This window comes from Octopus bimaculoides, chromosome 2 (genome assembly GCF_001194135.2).
Source record: "Octopus bimaculoides isolate UCB-OBI-ISO-001 chromosome 2, ASM119413v2, whole genome shotgun sequence".
Lineage (NCBI taxonomy): Eukaryota > Metazoa > Mollusca > Cephalopoda > Octopoda > Octopodidae > Octopus > Octopus bimaculoides.
In genome coordinates, this window is record NC_068982.1 from 41,884,195 (window position 1) to 41,890,418 (window position 6,224).

Consider the following 6,224-nt stretch of genomic DNA (forward strand, 5'->3'; position numbering starts at 1 on the left):
TATATATATATATATATATATATATATATATATATATATATCATAATCATCATCATTATTTAGTGTTCACTTTTCCATGCTTGTATGGGTTCAGATAGGATTTGCAGAGATGGATTTTCTATAGAAAGATGCCCTTCCTGTTGCCAACCCTCGCCTGTTTCCAAGTAAGGTAGTATTCCCCATGACCAAACATGTTTACATGGAAGGCTGGAAATGAAGGACACCACTTGCAACATGGTGACATTTATTTACAGCTGTCACATGAAGACAAGGCAAGGAGACAGCAGCACACACATGCAAGCATACACACAAGCACATTATTTACATTTGACAAGATGAGGATAAATATCTGTCAAATGTAAATAATGTACATAATTTCTCATCTCTCAAATATAGAACTGTATTATCTAATCGGTACGGAGCCGATATAAGACATACAGAGAAACTCCATCAAAAACTAGCTCATCTTTCAAACCGTCTAACTTTCCTGTGTAAATGTAGAGACTCAAAACTAATACCACCTGGCTTGAATGTAATGACATCATTGCATTCATATAAAGCTCGAAGAGTAACAGAAAGAGCAGGATGAAGGCTGGAGAGTATATCAGCTGAAATGTAGCGTGTTAACAACAAACAAGATAATTCCTCATCTCTCAAATATAGAACTGTATACACACAAGCATATACGCACACACATGCAAGCACACACACACACAATAGATTTCTTTCAGATTCTACCTACCAAATCCTCTCACATGGCTTCATTTGGCCCAGGGATATAGTAGAAGACACTTGTCTAAGGTGTCATGCAGTTGTACTGAACCTGAGACTATATGGTTGGGAATGAAACTTCTTACCACACAACCATGCCTGTGCCTATTATGTCTATATGCATATATATATATATGTGTGTGTGTGTGTGTCTATCTACCTGTATGTGTGTGTGTATGTAACCAAAAACTATCAAAACATACATATAAACATATAAAAAACATACATTGTTCCATCATTTAAATATTGATTTTTTTAAAACCTCTATCATTCATTAACCCTTTATCATTGAAACTGACCAGATCCAGCAACTCACACCTACCCTACAATGTCATTCTGAAAATAAACTATCACATCTTCAAAATCTCTAAGCTACAAAATGTATCAGTGTCTACCTACTTAATTATATCTCACTTTGTTTGTGAGAGCACCAGGACTAGTGGGTTAGAGTGTAGCACTCATGGTTGTGAGATCATGAGTTTGATTCCTGGACCAGGTGTGTTGTGGTGTTCTTGAGGCAAAGTGCTTCATCTCACATTGTTCTACAATCTCTTTGACATCTGACATGTGGAACAAGTTCGGAGGAGGGGTTGTTTTGAAACTGAAATCCATTCTGTTTATATATATACATATATATATATATATATATATATATATATATATATATATATATATATATATACACATGTGTACCTCAATTTACATTGTTAATTGGCTCCAACATATGTGACTTGAAAAACAATATAACAAAAAAAATCATTAAAAAACATTTATAAGTATATATCTGTTTTAAATAACGGTTTGTACTTATTTTCACATCTATTTTATTTGATTTTCCATTCAGTATTGATTTTTAGGTGTTTTTAGATTCCTATGCTTTTAAATATGTTAACTGAGATCAACATAAAGTTGGATAAATTGACGAAAGTTAAGGCTTATTTTTTCCATTAATTTCTTAAAAAAACTATGTAAAGTCAAAAAGGATGTAACTTAGAACAACATAAGTTGATTGACCAACAGACTGACCTACCTATTTATCTAAACACACATTCACATGCATGTTGTTACTGAAAGAGACATAGCACAACTGGTATGTAAGAGAATTAACCGAGAGGAAAAGCAGTTTGAATTAGTGCTACTGATGTCCTCTGCCTAATGAGATAACTGTGGATGTACTTAACTAGGAGTAAATATTTATCTACCATATTTTGATTGACCTAACAAAGGTCTTTGACAGGGTTCCATGCTCTGTAATCAGTTGGTTGCTAAGGAAATGATGGGTAGATAATAGGTTATGAGAGCCATGAAAGCCAAGACAGAAGATGAGGTACACTTTACTCTCTTTTACTTGTTTCAGTCATTTGACTGCGGCCATGCTGGAGCACCGCCTTTAGTCGAGCAAACCAACCCCAGGACTTATTCTTTGTAAGCCTAGTATTTATTCTATCGGTCTCTTTTTGCCGAACTGCTAAGTTACGGGGACGCAAACACACCAGCATCGGTTGTCAAGCAATGGTGGGGAGACAAACACAAACACACATACATATATATATATATATATATATATATATATATATATATATATATATATATATATATATATATATACGACGGGCTTCTTTCAGTTTCTGTCTACCAAATCCACTCACAAGGCTTTGGTCAGCCCGAGGCTATAGTAGAAGACACTTGCCTAAGGTGCCACGCAGTGGGACTGAACCCGAAACCATGTGGTTGGTAAGCAAGCTACTTACCACATAGCCACTCCTGCGCCTATTCATTTCAATAGATGAAGCAGATGTGAAAAAATGCCACAGACTGAGAGATGGGAAACAGTGTGAGCAGGAGAGCTGAAGTGGCCTTTGACTGGTGATGTGATGCTGTTTATGTAGATGTAATGGAAATGTTCAGTGATATATGATTACCTAACCTATGGCCAGTTTTCCCAGTTATAGAAGACTACATAGCTGTTTTCATTGGTAAATAATGTTTTCATTGATGCAGGTGAAATGGTCTGAAATATATATGGAAGCAATAAGGCAGTGATCTGGAAGAATCATTAGCACACCAAGCAAAATGTTTAGTGGCATTTCATCCACTCTTACATTCTCAGTTCAAACTCTGCTGTAGTTGACTCTACCTTTCATCCTTCTGGGGCTGATAAAATAAGTACCTGTGTTGAACACTAGGGTTGAGATAATCAACTTAATTCCTCTCCCAAAATTGCTGACCTTAGACCAAAATTTGAAACCAGTATATAAGGAAGTGATGCTGTTGGGTCCAAGAAGGGTAGTAGTGTTCTGAGTGTAAAGGCAAGTGTTACACTGGGTTCAGGAGTAGGGGAAAGGTATGGGTTGCATGTCAGGAGGGTTAGAGGAGCTGCAAGCAAAAAGATCACACAGATTAGGGATCCCTTTGAAGTAGGGGAGGGGGTGTCATTTATGGAATAAGGAGGAAGCAGTAGGATTTAAGTAGAGTAAGGGGAAAGTGCACAAGATGAAATGTTGAGGAGATAAGGTATTAGGGTGGAAGGCGAGACGGAAGGACACTTATGGGTGGGATAGGTGTGGGGCATGAGTGCCAAAATGCAATCAATGTTATGTGCATGAAAGGCATTATTGACAACAGTCTGAGGATAACCTCAATGCACAAACTGGACAGCCATCAGATAGGACTGGGTTACAAAATCAAGATCATAGCTACAGAAGCAGTGAAGGAGTAGGATTTATGATGGAAGATTTAGAGTGGCTGGGGTGGGAAGAGGTGAAGCTGAGGAGTCAGGTGAATTATAGAAAATAGATGTGGAAAGGGAGAGTTTAGGTGATCAATGATGACAGAGGAGGAGGAGATGGTTGAAGAGAACTTGAGGGCTAGGTGGAAATGATTGATGAAGTTAATGAAAGTAGTGAATTAAGTATGAGTGAAAGAGGTGGTCCTGATGCCATCCTCGATGTGTTTACTATAAAGTTCGGAAGTGGGACCTGTGAGCCAGGCAAAGACTTGAGCCCTGATGTAACCTACAAAGAGGTTAACATAGCCAGGCCTATCCTAGTGATCTGCTGGTAAAATTTGCCATGGAAAGGAAAACAATAAATTCAGCAAGACAAAGGAAAGCAGAGGTGCTTGGTTTGAGGTTAGTGTGATGATCTTAAAAATACTCAAGGATGAGAAGATTAGCCTCGTGTCGGCTGATAACGTATAGGGATTTAACATCTAGAGTGAAGAGGTGTATGGAGGAACTAGATGAAAAGAGTGTGAGGAGGGCAGTAACTAAGGGTTGGAAGAGCAGTAATTGTTTGCTTCCCCACCAGTTTCAGTTTCCACACACATTCCACGAACTCTGTCCTTCCATTCACTTCTCTTACAATGAAATGTATGCAGCCGTCAAGTGCAAAATGTTAAACCTTACAAAGTGACCAGTTCAGATAGTTTCCTGTCTATGGTCAACTGGAGAATATTTCGATGACTTTGTTCATGAAGACTGTGGAGGTATTGCATGAGGTACCTAGATAAAGATGTGGATGATGCTTGGTCGAGGAGGGTAATGGATAAAAGGTAGTCATATATTCAGTGAAGTCAATATTGATGCAGTTGACGCCAAGCAAGTCGTTGGTGCATAAGTGGGGAAGAGTGTAGGGGCAAAAAAACTGAACCTTGAGTATGGTTATAAATAACCAGCTCTTTGACAAGTCAGAACCTCTCTTTCCCTTTTTTGTGACCATTATGAAAGGTTTCACACAGCTAGATCAATTAGGAGCTTTCTTGCTGTCATTACACACTAGTGATGTTTTGTTCCTGAAACTTTAAGGAAAACAAAGTCGTCGTTTTTGAGAAACTTTCTTATCTGTCTGATTATGGATCAAATATCATATGTTACTCATATTTTATCAACCATTTCACCAGAAGATAGGAGGATTAAGGTGACAACATTGAGTCAGCTGTGTTTAGTTTGTTTTATTCCTATTTTCTCTGTACAAATTCACAAAATTTATTTCTTACTCGAGTCAGTCATTATACTGCAGCCATGCTGGGGCACCACCTTGAAGCCATTAGTCAAATAGATCGATCCCAGCACTTATTTTTTTGAAAGTTCGGTACTCATTCTTTTGATCTCTTTTGTCAATCAGCTAAGTTATGGGGACGCAAACAAACCAACACAGGTTGTCAAGCAGAGGCAGGGGACACACTCACACGCGCGCGCGCGATGGGCTTCTTTCTGTTTTCCTCTACCAAGTCCATTCAGAAGGCTTTATGAAAATAATTAAAACTAATTAATAGCTTCAGGAAAATAAATAAATAAATAAAAAACTTTAGATTAGGTCACTAGGACAACGAAAGAGTAGATTGAATATATACACTCATTCACCTGATATACAAGATAACATTCCAGTAATAGCAAAACGGTTATGCTATTTGTATTTTACCATTCCAACTAAGTTCCATTGACTATCTAAAATTTTTTTAAAAACGTAATTACATCCAATTAGATGATATGTTTGTATCAGAAATATATAAAAACCGTCTTTTATCTTGATTAAATTCAAATACGTCATCTTAGCAATCAAAACTTAGTGTTACAAGAACTGCTGGAGTTATGTGGGCGGGTCAAATATGCAGAGAGAGTAAATTGTCACAATCATTCAACTAAGAGAGAGAGAGAGATCCGCGAAACAAAAAAGGAATACAAACGCTTATGGGAAATAGCAAGCAAGCATCTGTTAAGTACGGAAGGGTCACACAGCTCGTGCTATACTAAATACTCCGACACAGAAACACACACATACACACTCAATATATGTATTATGTACATATGGGGATGTACGTGTGTGTACATTACACAACATATATTAAAAGCTAAGGACAGCTTCTGTGCGTTTATTTGACTAGAAGGAGCAATCAAATCCTTTCAAATCACACACTATCGTCCTGTATAAAGGAACGATACACTGGCTACTGTAGTCCTAGATATGCAAAAAAATGTGCAATGGTCGTGAGAGGAACGCCTTTCATCATACGTCTGCTCAATCAGGCTAACTTGGGTGGGACTGAACAACATCAACACAATAATATTGCTTACGTGCGCAACAACATGTCACACACAAAGAATCTATTTTTGAAATAAGGAATACATCTTATCGATTAAAAATATCAATCCAGCACGTCAAGGGAACAGACGTTCGTTATATTTTATTGGGATGAAAAGAAAGTGAAACGAGAGAAACGGCTGATGTAATTATGTGCAATCTGGTTTACGCCTTGTTTAATTATTGAAAACCACTGGGTTCCTCAGTTTCAAGGTATTTATCAAATCGAATATTAACATTAATTTAATGTTGAAAAAACAAAACAAATGTGCTTGCATTAAAAAAAATCCGCCCACCGCAGAAAATTTGGGACACTGCTATATTTAAAATTAATTGAAAGAAACACACATCATCTCAACAGAAATATTGTAA

The 6,224-nt window shown here is 37.3% G+C and overlaps 1 protein-coding gene across 3 annotated transcripts in view; it reads right to left on the reverse strand.

Moving 5' to 3' along the window:
* LOC106880541 (uncharacterized) overlaps positions 1 to 6,224 on the reverse strand; it is a 31,064-nt gene that overhangs the window by 23,769 nt on the left and 1,071 nt on the right. The window contains exon 1 of one of the 3 annotated variants that reach the window (XM_052976801.1): positions 1,171 to 1,191. The exons of the other annotated variants lie outside the window; for them this stretch is intronic. The gene's annotated coding sequence lies outside the window, so the exon portion shown is untranslated. Of the gene's footprint in view, positions 1 to 1,170; positions 1,192 to 6,224 lie in introns of those variants that run through there. 3 annotated transcript variants of the gene reach the window in all.